Raw genomic sequence first — 13127 nt, forward strand, 5'->3', positions numbered from 1 at the left:
TGTGCTGATTTTATATTTCACACAGTGAAACTTACTAGAATCAATTGATAATTTGACAAATAAAGTGATATTTATTTATTCCTATAAATATAATTGGAATATAAATAATTAGGTTTAGAATATATATTAGAATATAAAAAGTATCAATGCAATGTCTTCGGTATACACTTGCAATACCTTCTAATTGCTCATGGTCTTCTGAATTCACATTGTTAAAAATCAATGTGTTTTCCTCTAATCTATAAGAGATTTTACTCTGATGCTCTGTTTATTGTTTTAACTCACTGGTCCCAAACTGTTTTTCTACATATTTCTGATGCATTCCTACATATTATACTCCAATTGTCCTAATACGATATCTAAAAGACATTATTCTTCTATAGACCCATGGGTCCTAATATCTTATGGCTTAGTTACCTGAATCATCAGATAACAGGGGCAAGACTTCTCAACTAGGCTTATGCAACATGCCAGCAGACAGTAACTGAAAATCCATCTCAATTTCTCATTTCTTATATTTCAGGGCTCCAATTCCTTGAGAAACAAGAATTAGCAGCAAGCAATTGTGTAATGTAAGGCAACTTAAAATGAAAGATGAAGTCTCAAAATGGAGAGAAATTACTGTATTTCAAACTGAATTTACAGATGACCAGCCCATATGAGTGAACAAGATCAGAAAGTGTCACAAGATTATTTTTAATACCCCTCCCCTAATGACTAACGTAATATTTCAGTCCAGCATTAGTCGGCCCAAAAAATAGTTCCTGGAAGGATAGATCCGTGATTGATCTACCATGGTCAGGAAAACGACTTAGAGGTTAAATGTAATTCAGCAAAACATTAATTGAGAAGATCGTTTGTGCTTCAAAACACTGGTACTTTAGTACAACTTCGTTCTCTTGTATAAAAATGTTGTCATTCTCAAACCAACCTACATTTAATCTCCTGAAAGTGTTTTCCTTTTCAAATAAACTTTTTGAAATCACACTTACCAAAATAACATTTGATAAGTAGATGACACTTAGTGACATTACAAGTTTTTCAAGTGTAGGGAGCAAGTTACAATACAGTTGATTCATTTACCCAGCACTAATGTCAGACAGGTTCAACCATTCATTAAAGTCTAGAAATAGTACCACGCACCATTTGTGTTGCTCAGTAGGTGCCTTCCAGAAATTTGTTAAATAGGTCAGCCTCCCATATTTCAACCCTAAACATTAGCTAATAAAGTAAATTTCATCACTTAATAAGGGGCATTTTAAAAAGTCACAAATACTTGCCTTATCATATGCTGTTTTGTTTTCCCTCTGTCTAACACAGTAAGAAATATGTCTTTAAGTCTTGAATATGGGTACTCATTTGAGATGTGACAAAATATATCTTCTATTTCTATCATATACTTCTATAGTAGTATATGTTACTTTTCTTCTTTTTCCAAAACTTATATGTAGTAGAAAGTTTTATTCCATGTAAAATAAAATAATCACACATATTGTACAAAACCATTTATAAAAACTGGTAGTTAAGAATACATTCAAAGCCATTTTTAAACTTTCTTGTTGACTAATGATTAATCTTGAAATGGATGAGAATATAATCATGTATAGGTGTTTCAAGTCTCCAGTCTTGCAAATTGTTATTGCAGATGAATGAATTATGGAAATATAAGCTGACATTAGTTCAAGTATGTGCAGGACTGAAACTCCATGGAATGTATATAAACCTTTCAAATATTAACAGACAGTTTAACAGAATGACTATCAGGAAGTTGAAACCAGAGAGCCATAATAGTAAAGACATAGAATGAATGAAAAATGGAACAAGGGGCAAGTACAGCTAGAATACTCAATGTACACATTTGAGAAAGGAAGTGGTAAATCGGAAATAAATCTTGGAGAAGGGGGTGGTTGAGAATGATAGAAGGTGTCACTGTGATCCAGGAGCAATGGATAATTAGGTGGACAAATTTAATTGTAAGACACTTGCACAACCTTTGGAAATTCAGTTAAAAAACACAAAAACACATAAAAATCACAACCAAACAGCAATCTGTAGGGAGTATGAATATGACCTCTCAAAAATTTTAAGCAGTTAATGGAGGAAAGTCTTAGTAAAAGCAAACAAAAATGTTCAAAGAGGATAGTTTGGCGTAGGGGAGGATTCTGAACAGATTTAAATAGCTTATCTAAGGTTATAAATCACCTATATCTGCTGCAAATATTATCTTTCTGAACTTGATACTCCAGTCCTGAGCCACAATTGAGAGCTTGGAAATATGTAATGGAAGAAACAAGATGAAGAACCCATTACTCCACTGTAGAGAAAGCAATCCTCTATTTTTTCTCTCATCTCTCTTCACTACATTTTATTCATACTTTTAGGTCAATTCATTTTGAATTACATTTTCCTTCTTTATTCTGGCAAAGTAATTGGTCAAATAATTCACTAAAAGTTATTTGCCACTTTTTTTGATTATGCTGTTTAATTGACTAAGCAAGTCCATTAAATTTTCCTCTTGCATTTTGTTGCCATGAATCAACATCTATGTTAATGAGGACAAATCTAATGTAAAAATTGTCTCCAGAAAACCAGTCCAAGAAACTGTGATTACAAATACTTGGCTAACTTTTTTCTTTTTCCTTTACCTTGAAAGTCTTCTTGTGTCTAAATTGCCCAGAAAAATAGGTACTCCATCACTTTTTCTTTCAATCAATTCTAAACTCAAGGATATATTTTGCTAACAAGATGCTTAGAGGAAGCCAAAATATACTCCATTTTTATATTCTCACTTAAGACTCTCCTTAGATACCATATCAGGAACAGTGAAGTTTTTCTTTGCAAAATTATTTCAATATATTATTTTTCTCTTGTTCTTGCATTTGCTCACCAAGATGTATGGAGAAGAATAGAGGTAAATCACCCATACCTTAGAAGACAGGTCTGTTACAAAAGGACAATGCTTCTGTGTCCTACTTCTATGTCCTCCTGTCAGCAATTTCCTGATTTCCAATTAAACACAGCTTCTTGGCTATTGAAGCCTCACCCACTGCTTCATCTTCATAGTTTCTCTTTTAAAACTCTTTTAAGGGTAGAGACCCAGCTATATACAACCAATCTGAAAAAGATCCCAAACCTCAAAATCTAAAGGAGTTTTATGACTCTTCAGGAGGACGATTGGGAGACCTAGAACCCCCCATGCCAATCGTTTGATCATCACATTCCTGCCTCGGTTTGTCCCCTTTCCTATTGGCCAATATTCGTCGCTGTAACTGATCTGGATATGACCAGGTGTCAGGAATGGTAGTGGTTAGAGCCCCGTTCTTTTTTTGTCTAGGAGACAACTCCTCTGCTACTTGCACTCTCAGCAATCACTGGCAACCCAATGACTCATATCCGTTTGCAGGTTTTGTACGTGTTCCTCCATTTATTGTTCTGGCTACTAATGACTCTCAGTTTTCCCAGGTTCAATTGATTCATCCGTGCACTAAAAGAGCAGTAGGATTGATCCTTGCAATCGGTGCGCAATCATCGCTACAGTGGCTTCAGCTACCACCGCCGCTATATTGCTGTCCCAAAGCGTGTCCACCGTGCAACAGATAAACCAGCTGATCCCTCAACTGTCATCCATAGAATTATAACATTTACAAGTTGCCAATCATCTTAAGGGAGGCCTCCTTGTGCTCCAACAACAAATAGACTTGCTCCAAGAACAGATTACGTTTCTTTGATTACAACAAGGAGGACTATGTAATGCTATGACTATTTCTGTCTGTCAGCTTTCCACTCCCGCACCCAATTTCACTGAACTTAGTAACTACATCAAAGTCCCTAAGTCCCTTAAGTAGTTAAACTTCAACTAAAACCTGCTGCATGATGTTACCCACCTAAACCAGACCACCATTCAGCTTATTCCCGCTGTCTCCTTTTTAGAAGATGTGCTTAAAAAGTTACAACAATGGTTTTCGCCATCCTCTCTGGTCATCTGGGGAGGCCGTGCACTTGTAGGGCTTACTCTGCTAGGAATTATTAAATGCTTGCACTCCCGGCAAAAATGCCTCCAATGACGGGTCACCATAATGACGGTCCTTTTAAAAGAAAAGGGAAAATTTGTGGGTAGAGCCGGTCAGAACTGGTTGAGTCAGCTAGAGTAGCAGTTGAAGCACACTTCCTGCTCATAGAGACGGGACCCACAGGCACGTCTGCCTAGCTTTACAGCCATGAGCTGTCCATGCTCCCTACATGCCCCCTGGGGACCAATCAGTGCCTGTCACCAAGCAATGCCCATGATCAACTCCCCGCTAAGTAATTGGCTTGGAAGGACTCAGGAGGTTGGGAAAGCTGGGGCTATAAAATCCCAACCCTTGTGCAGAAATAAACCAGACCTGCTTAAGCCTGTTCTCCCAACGTATGTTCCTTGAGTGCGTCGTTCACACTTACCTCCTGCCGGAGATCTAGCCCTACAATGTAGCAATGGGGGAGGCCTTATAGTCCTTCACCTTCATTAGACTTGAAGCTAAGAATCTGTGATTAGTTGGAAATCAGGCAAGAGCTAAGAGGAGGACAGAGAAATAGGACATAGGAGCATTGTCCTTTTGTAAAAGACACTGTCATCCATGGTATGGGTGATTCAACTCTATTCTTCTCCATACATCTTGTTGAACAAATGCAAGATGAAGAGAAAAAAATAATCTATTGAAATAATTTTGCAAAGAATAACTTCACTGTTCCTGATATGGTATCTAAGGATAGTCTTAAGAGAGAAGATAAAAGTGCAGTATTCTTCTGTTTCCTCTAAGCATCTTGTTATCAAAATATCTTTGAGGTTATAAGTGATTGATCCAAAAATTGGCAGAGTACTTATTTTTGAGGGCACTTTAGACACAAGAAGACTTTCAAGGTAAAAGAAAAAAGAAAAATGTATAGGTAAATATTTGTGATCACAGATTCTTGGACTGGTATTTTGGAGACAAAGTTTTACATTAGAGATTGTCCTCATTAACATTGATGCTGGGTTTCTGTGGCAACCAAATGCAAGGAGGAAGTTTAATGGACTCGCTTGGACAAGAAAACAGCATGATAAAAAAATGGCTTATAATATTTAGTGAATTATTTTGACCAATTACTTTGCCAGAACAAAGAAGGAAATATTTAATTCAAATCACTTGAATTAAACTTATGAATAAAAGTAGTCAATAGAAATTAGAGAAAACGTAGAAGACTGTTTCCTCTCCAATGGAGTAATGGGTTATTGATCTTGTTTCTTCCATTCTATCTTCACAAGCTATCAAGTGTGGCTCAGGACTGGAATATCCAGTTCAGACCAAGAGAACTCGCAGAAGAAAATATTTGCAGCATATGTAGGTGATTTATAACCTTAAACAATCTATTTAAATCTGTTAAAAATTCTCCTCTATGGGCTGGGAAGGTGGCTCAGTGGTAGAGCGCTTGCCTTGCATGCCTGAGGCCCTGGGTTTGGTTCCTCAGCACCACATAAGCAAAAAGAAAAACAAAAAAAATTCTCCTCTACCCCAAATTGCTCACTTCGAACAGCTTTGTATGCTTTTCCCAAGATTGTCCTTCATTAACTATTTAAAATTTTGAGAGGTCATAATCGTACTCTATAGAGACTGCTGTTTGGTTGTGCTTTTTGTGTGTTTTTGTTTTTTGTTGTGTTTTTTCACTGAATTTCAAAAAGTTGTGAAAGTGTGTTACAAAAATGTCCATCTAATTGTCCAATGTTCCGGGATCAGAGTCATTCCTTCTATCATTCTCAACCAACCCCTTCTACAAGATTTATTTCCGATTTACCACTTCCTTTCTCACATGTGTATATTAAATATTCTAGCTGTACTTGCCCCTTGTTCCATTCTTCATTCATTCTATAGCTTTATTATTATTCCTTTAATATTATTAATATTAATTCAATTTCCTGATAGTCATTCTGTTAAACTGTCTGTTGGTACTTTGAAAGGTTTATATACATTCCATGGAGTTTCAATTCTGCATATACTTGAACTGATGTCAGCTCATATTTCCATAATTCATTCATCTGAAGTAACAATTTGCAAAACTGGAGACATGAAGCACCTAGACATGATTTCATTGCCCTCCATTTGGAAGATTAATCTGTAGTCAACAAGAAAGTTTAAAAATGGCTTAGAATATATTCCTGAATACCAGTTTTTATAAATGGCTTTGTAGAGTGGTGTGTGATTATTTTATTTTACATGGGATAATATTTTCAACTACCTATAAGTATTGGCAAAAGAAGAAATCTAAAATTTACTACTGTAGAGGAAAATGATAGAATTAGAAGACAGATTGTATGTTTGTCAAATCTCTGATGAGTACCCATATTCAAGACTTAAAGTCATATTTCTTACTATGTTAGACATATAGGGAAAACATAAAACACCATATGATAAGGCAACTATTCATGACTTTTTAAAATGTACTTATGTGATGAAATTTATTTATTAGCTAATGTTTTGGTTTGAAATATTGGAGGCTGATCTATTTAACAAATTTTCAAAGGCACCTACTGAAAAACACAAATGGTGGGGGGTACTATTCCTACACTTTAATGAATGGTTGAACCTGTTTGGCATTAGTGCTGGGTGAATAAATCAACTCTATTGAAACTTGCTCCCTACACTTGAAAGACTAGTAACCTCACTAAATATCATCACTTGTATAGTGTTATTTTGGCAAATGTGATTTTTAAAAGTTTATTTGAAAAAGAATATACTTTCAGCAGATTAAATGTAGGTTATCATTTGTTTGAGAATGACAACATTTTATACTACAGAACCAAGTTTACTGAAGTACCAGTGTTTTGAAGCACTAAGGATCTTCTCAATTAATGTTTTTTGAATTATATTTGACCTCTATTTCAAGTATTCCTAGCATTGGTAGACCAATTATGGATCTATCATTCAGGAACTATTTTTTTGCCTGCTGATACTGGACTGAAATCATTCATTAATCATTAGGAGAAGGGTATTACAAATAATCTTGTGACATTTGTGGTCTTTTTCACTCATATGGCATGGTCATCTGAAAACTGAAAGTTTGAATTACTGTACTTTCACATTTTGTGATTTCATCTTGCATTTTAAGTTGCCTTGCATTTCCCAATTGCTCACTGCTAATTCCTGCATTTCAAGGAATTGGGGCCCTGAAATATATGAAATGAGAAATTGAGATGGGTCTTCAATTACTTTCTCTTGGCATGTTGCATGGGCATAGGTGGGAACTTCTGCCCTAGTTATCTGATGAGGTGGATAACTGGGACCTGGGATCCTAGGACCCATGGATCCTGTAGAAGAATAATACCTTTTAGACACCATATCAGCAAAATTTGAGTATAATCAGTAGGAATGCTTCAGAAATATGGAGAAAAACAATTTGGGACCAGCGAGTTAAAACAATAAACAGAGCAGCAGAGTAAAATCCCTTATAGATTAGAGGAAAACAACATTTTTTTTTTTACCATGTGAATTCAGAAGACCAAGAACACTTAGAAAGTATCACAAGTTTATACCGAAAACCTTGCATTGATACTTTTTATATTCTAATATATATTCTAATCCTGATTATTTATATTCCAATCTATTTATTGGAATAATATGAATTAATTTATCAAATTATCAATTAATTCTAGTAAGATCCACTGTGTGAAATATAAAATCAACACATATACGTATAAAATATATAATTATCTATAAGAAAAAGTTTTGCATTGTTCTGTTGTGGTTAGGGAATCAAAGGCAACTGTTTTAAAGTATTATTCCATTACCTCTATCTCATTGTTTGGTAGAATTAGAACTAAAGCTTAACCATTCGGGGATGTACAGCTTAGAGGCGAGAGGAAACACTGTGATTAAAAAACTACCAATTTAAGGCCTAATAACGAGGAGAAACATATGGACTTCTCCTGGAGCTATGGAATATATTTGGTGATAGAAAATCAGTGGTGTAACTTCCTGCTTGGTTGGATGGTAGTCAGGCCAGGACATTAGGTAATCATGCATATGAACAATATTTTCACCTTCTTGGCTTTAGTTACTTTTGAAATGGTAGGGTGTAATAAGCAGTTATATTTTGAAAAAATACCTTCTAGTCCGAACTGTTCTGTCTGAACTGTTCGTCTCTCTATAATCCCTTGTAACTAAGATTAGTTTTGCTCCAGTAAGACAATATATGCTGTCAGGGTAAGACATTCTGGTTGGGCTGTTCCTACATGAAGCAAGGGTAAAAGGTCAAGGAGACATTTGTGCCAGCAAGACCTCATTTGGGAAATTTTAAGCTGCAGAAGTTTAGAAGTAGCTCTAAGCAAGGCTTACTTTGAATCCATTAGCTCAACAAAGCTAAATCAGTTAATAAACAAGTACTTGAAAATCCATCACCTTTGCACCTATCTATAAAGGCTTCAAAGTATGATCAAATTTCAAATGAAAAAGACTTAAAGTAGTCATTTACAAAAACTTGCAAATGTGAGCAATCGAACAAACAACATAAGTTTTTTCCACCATACACAGAATTTTACAGAAATAAGATGAATAGCAATTTTGGGAACAATAAGGTTTCCTTGTTACAAATAGGCAACCAAGGATATATGCCTGTCTTAAGATTGCATCATTAATTACTTAAGTTTATAGGATACTACATGCTTCAGCAGCACGTCTACCCGAATTACAATACAGAGATTTATATGGCTCTTGCACAAGGATGATATGAAAATTTGTGAAGTATTCCATATTTTTCATTATTCAGATGCAAGAAATGAAAAACAGTTATTCAAAAGTTGATTACAAATATACAAGAGTAATAATATGTGTAATTCATAGAAATAAAAGTTAATTTGACATCAGTGTATTCAATCTTCACCGTTTTAGAAAGGCCTTTACATAGCATAACCTTTATAAAACTTTTGAAATAAGATAACATTGTCATTTTATCCCAAAGAAATAAAATTCTATAAGGACCTAGGAATTAAAAGAATCTTAAAATGTTTCTATATGAAATGCAATCTGAAAGAACACATGTATTAATGAACGTATGGATTATAAAACAATGTCGAATTCAAAGTATTATATCTAGGAGCGAATGAAATAGATTATGGACATTATACAAACAGAATACTAAATATTTTAAAATATACTTTTTCAGACAAGCACCAGAAATATCTTTAGTTTCTTTACTACTCATTTCAACAGATAAGTTAAAATTATTTCTGATTTAAAAAATCACAAACTCTATAGAAATCATTATAGATGTATACAAACAACTCGAATATATTTTGACATCAATGTCAGGCAATTCACTTGGAAGAATACCATGGAATACATGAATTTTTAAAGTAAGGTATTGCTGTTGCTTTGTATTGTGAAAATATTTTCTATGGAAACATAGGATGGACTGGCAATTTTGAAATTTAAGAAACTTAACTGATCCATTAGGACTTAGGAGAACAATTTGTACAGCTTTCCACAACTTCAAAGAGGTAGTGATACATATTTATCCTTTTGGCAATATCAAATGCAGTTTCTTCCAAGTTGTGCTTCAGACCTGGCTTGATATAATGGTTCAACAGAAGGAGATCCAGCGTATCTTTGCTATATCTATTCCCAGCAGCAAGATGCAGTGGGTCAAGAGGCCTTTAACTTGGCCATTGGTATCTGCATCATGATGAAATAAGAAGCCACTCTGTTATTATTCCATGTATAAGTACTGTGCAGGGATGTCCAGCCATTCGCAGTTATTACATGAATATCTGCCTTGAGCCACCAACTCATGGACAATATCTAAGTGTCCACTGTAGGCTTCTCGATGAAGAGGGGTATACTCATCGTCATCCCTAGTAATCACATGAGTGGCCTTTTTGGAAAGTAGTCTCTGCACTGTAGTAAGGCGATTATTTTCAGCAGAACAAAGAAGAAATTTGCTTGGATACTATTTCATTTTTTTCTTGCAATTGATACCATTTCTCACTTTTTCATCTTGTTCCTCAACTTCATCAGAATTGCCTAACCAGAGACTTTGAGTGCCAATGAGAATGAGCTCTCCATGTATTTCCCCAATAGTTCACATTGGATGAAATGGTCAGAAAAATCTGGTGAATTTTCTGCATCTGTTTTTTTCACTATTATTTATTTTCTCTTTTTTCATTTTTACTATTCTAAATTATTCTAACTGGAGAGTAGGGAATTGGTAGAGAGCAGAGGAAAGATTTTCCTCCGTATTTAAAGGTACAGACTGAAAATGAGGACCAGTGTTTTCTTCTTGTGCAGCTTATTCTAAGAATGAGAAAACAGGAAATAATGTATTCTATGTAAATGAATTGGGATATGGCAGAGCAGAAAGTGAAATGATGCAACCAAAAATATAAAAGCAAAATAAATTAGGATAATTGTGGAGCAATCATATTACCTATAAGAACCATGAAAGGGAGAGAGGGAGAGACAGATGTGCAATGGTCTAGCTAGCCACAAAATCCATCCCTTTCATCAAATTATAGAGCAAATAAATTCATTTTTTAAAAGAGATGGAAATAGAATTTAAGATCAGATATCTCCATTGTTTTTAATTATATTCTTATTATCTTAAATACTTGTATAAGGGAATTTTCATTCAACATATCAGTTTTTTAAGTAAAATGGATCTTTATATAACTTTTCCACACCCTTCCAAACCTCACCCCACTTTAATTTTTTCTAGTTTCATACTATCTGCATTGAATATTATACCTTCACTCTCTTCCTCCATATCTCTCTTTATTCCTTCCTTTTGACTTCCACTCACATATTCCAAGTGATAGTTTCCTGGTATTCATTTTGTTGGAGTAAAGTTCAATTTTATAAGAAATTACACCTTTGAAATACTCCTCTGAAAATAGCATGCTTTGGTTAATATTTTTGTGTAAACTTGTATAAATTTCTAGCTTCCAAATATGGCTCTGACTTAGTTCCATTAATATATTTTTAAATCTATCCTTTTCGTTGCAAATAATGTAAGAGTCTTCAAAATGGATGGGTTCAATCCAATTGTGTATATGTGCCACACTTTCTCTAATCATCACTCTGCCAAAGGGCATCTGGGCTGTTTCCGTAACGTGGCTACGGTGAATAGTGCAGCAGTGAACATGATTGTGAAAGTGATTTTACTGTTACATTTTGGAATAATTCATCACTTCCTTTGTGGGAGCAATACTCTATCCAGTTACCCAGAATAAGAACATCCTTCCCTTCATCTTCATCACATTGAATTGCAAGTCCTCAAAAACACACTTACCCCTACAGGTCTCAATAAGCTAAAACACCACTGTGCCCATATTCTTTCAAAACATTTTTCTCATAATTGTACATATAATTTAGTGAGAACCTTCTATGTAATTTCCTAATGTGGGAATGAGGGACATGACAGAGTAAACGTAAGAAATATGCAACTTAATTAGCTATTATCATATTTAAAATCATGTTCAGCTCTAATTCATAGCCTCACATAATATTATTTTAATCTTTATTTGATTACTTCATCTAACCCGTAAATTATATCAGGTGAGTTAAAAGCAAAGGCAAAAAGTGTGGTTTTATTTTGACACTCATGTGTGAGGTTGCACAACATGGGCAAATAGATGGATTGGAATTAATAGCTCTTATCCATTTTGTTAACATAGAGATGATTTTCCCAACCTGATTCTTGAATTCGTATTCCATTCAACAACAAGAAACATGTGATAATTTCCTTTGTTTTGCTCCTTATTAAATTTTTTCCATTTTATTTTATAATGGATGATTTCACAAATGTACTGTAGATACAAAAATATGTTAAAATATTTCTATCCATATGCATTGATATATACATACTCACATATATTATGCAGGTTATAATGATAATGTATAATTTCAGTAACTGTACAATTTACTAAATTATTAAAACTATCGACAGCTCATGCCTGGCATCCGGGTTACTCGGGAGGCTGAGATCTGACAATCATAGTTTGAAGCCATCCTGGGCAAGAATGTCCAGGAGCCTCTTATCACCAAACAACCAACAGAAAATCAGAATTGGAACTGTGGTTCAAATAGTATAGCGGTAGCCTTGAGAGAAAAATCTCAGGGACATCATCCAGGTTCTTAGTTTAAGAAGAACAATCTACCCAAATAAAATCTATTTAATTTACACCTGTGTAATTAAAGTATTTCCATCACCCAAATGCACAACCATGCTCATTTGCAAGGTCACTCTGTTTTGTGTGAAGTACCATAAAATATTTTCACTTAAGTTGAAAGCATTGGAATGTGGGTTCATTCTATCTCTCTCATGCATTTTTCCACTCAAATATTCAAATCTTACAATTATTCCAATTATTTAAAATCATAGCTTTTTACTTTCATACCCAAATATTAGAGTTTGAATTGAGTGTCTTGTGCCCCCTAAATGGGTGTTCTTACCACTTTGTCATGTCCCCAGCTCTAAATTATCCTGATTATTTTTCAGATCCTTGTGTATGACCTTGGGCTCAGTCCATGTTATGTTATTCTTCCTGGAATTTAGAATAACAGGTGCATGGCATTGTGTACTGATTTTTCTGTCCAGTCTGGGCTTTAACCTCTATCCTCAAGAGTAGACTCCCATGTAGTCAAGATTTTCATAAGTTTGTGATAGCTGATGTTGTTTTAAGTCTTTGCATTTCCTGCAGGTTCTTGACTACTAAATTAATTTGTTTTCTTGGGTTGTGTTGTTTCATTTGAATGTATGTGTTGAGTTGTTCCTCACTTGTCCTTTTGTTTCTTTCAATCAAGTTCTTACCTAAAGTGCTGAGAAACCAATTCTTCTTTTTCATGATAGTCAAGGTGAACATGATTTATTACAAAGCAATTTCAGTAATATTTAAACATCTTCATATCTATGGATGGTACATAAATGATAAGTGCTGTGATGGGTTTTTTTTATTTTCACAGCAGTCTTTGCCATGCACAGACAGATCATCATAAAATCTATGAAGATAATAAAACTACAGATGCAAGCAAAGAGAAGAAAAACCTATTATTAATTGTTTGACAGAGGCTTGCGTTCTAGTGAAAGAAATACGTTGCTTGATGCAAGATTTCACAAAACAACCA

At 34.5% G+C, this 13127-nt stretch overlaps 1 pseudogene; it reads left to right on the forward strand.

Moving 5' to 3' along the window:
- The first annotated feature begins 8668 nt into the window (after positions 1-8668).
- On the forward strand, positions 8669-8765 carry LOC138817939 (U6 spliceosomal RNA; annotated as a pseudogene).
- The last annotated feature ends 4362 nt before the right edge of the window (positions 8766-13127 follow it).

This window comes from Dipodomys merriami, unplaced genomic scaffold (assembly GCF_024711535.1).
Source record: "Dipodomys merriami isolate MVZ:Mamm:240054 unplaced genomic scaffold, mDipMer1.0.p SCAF_709, whole genome shotgun sequence".
NCBI lineage: Eukaryota > Metazoa > Chordata > Mammalia > Rodentia > Heteromyidae > Dipodomys > Dipodomys merriami.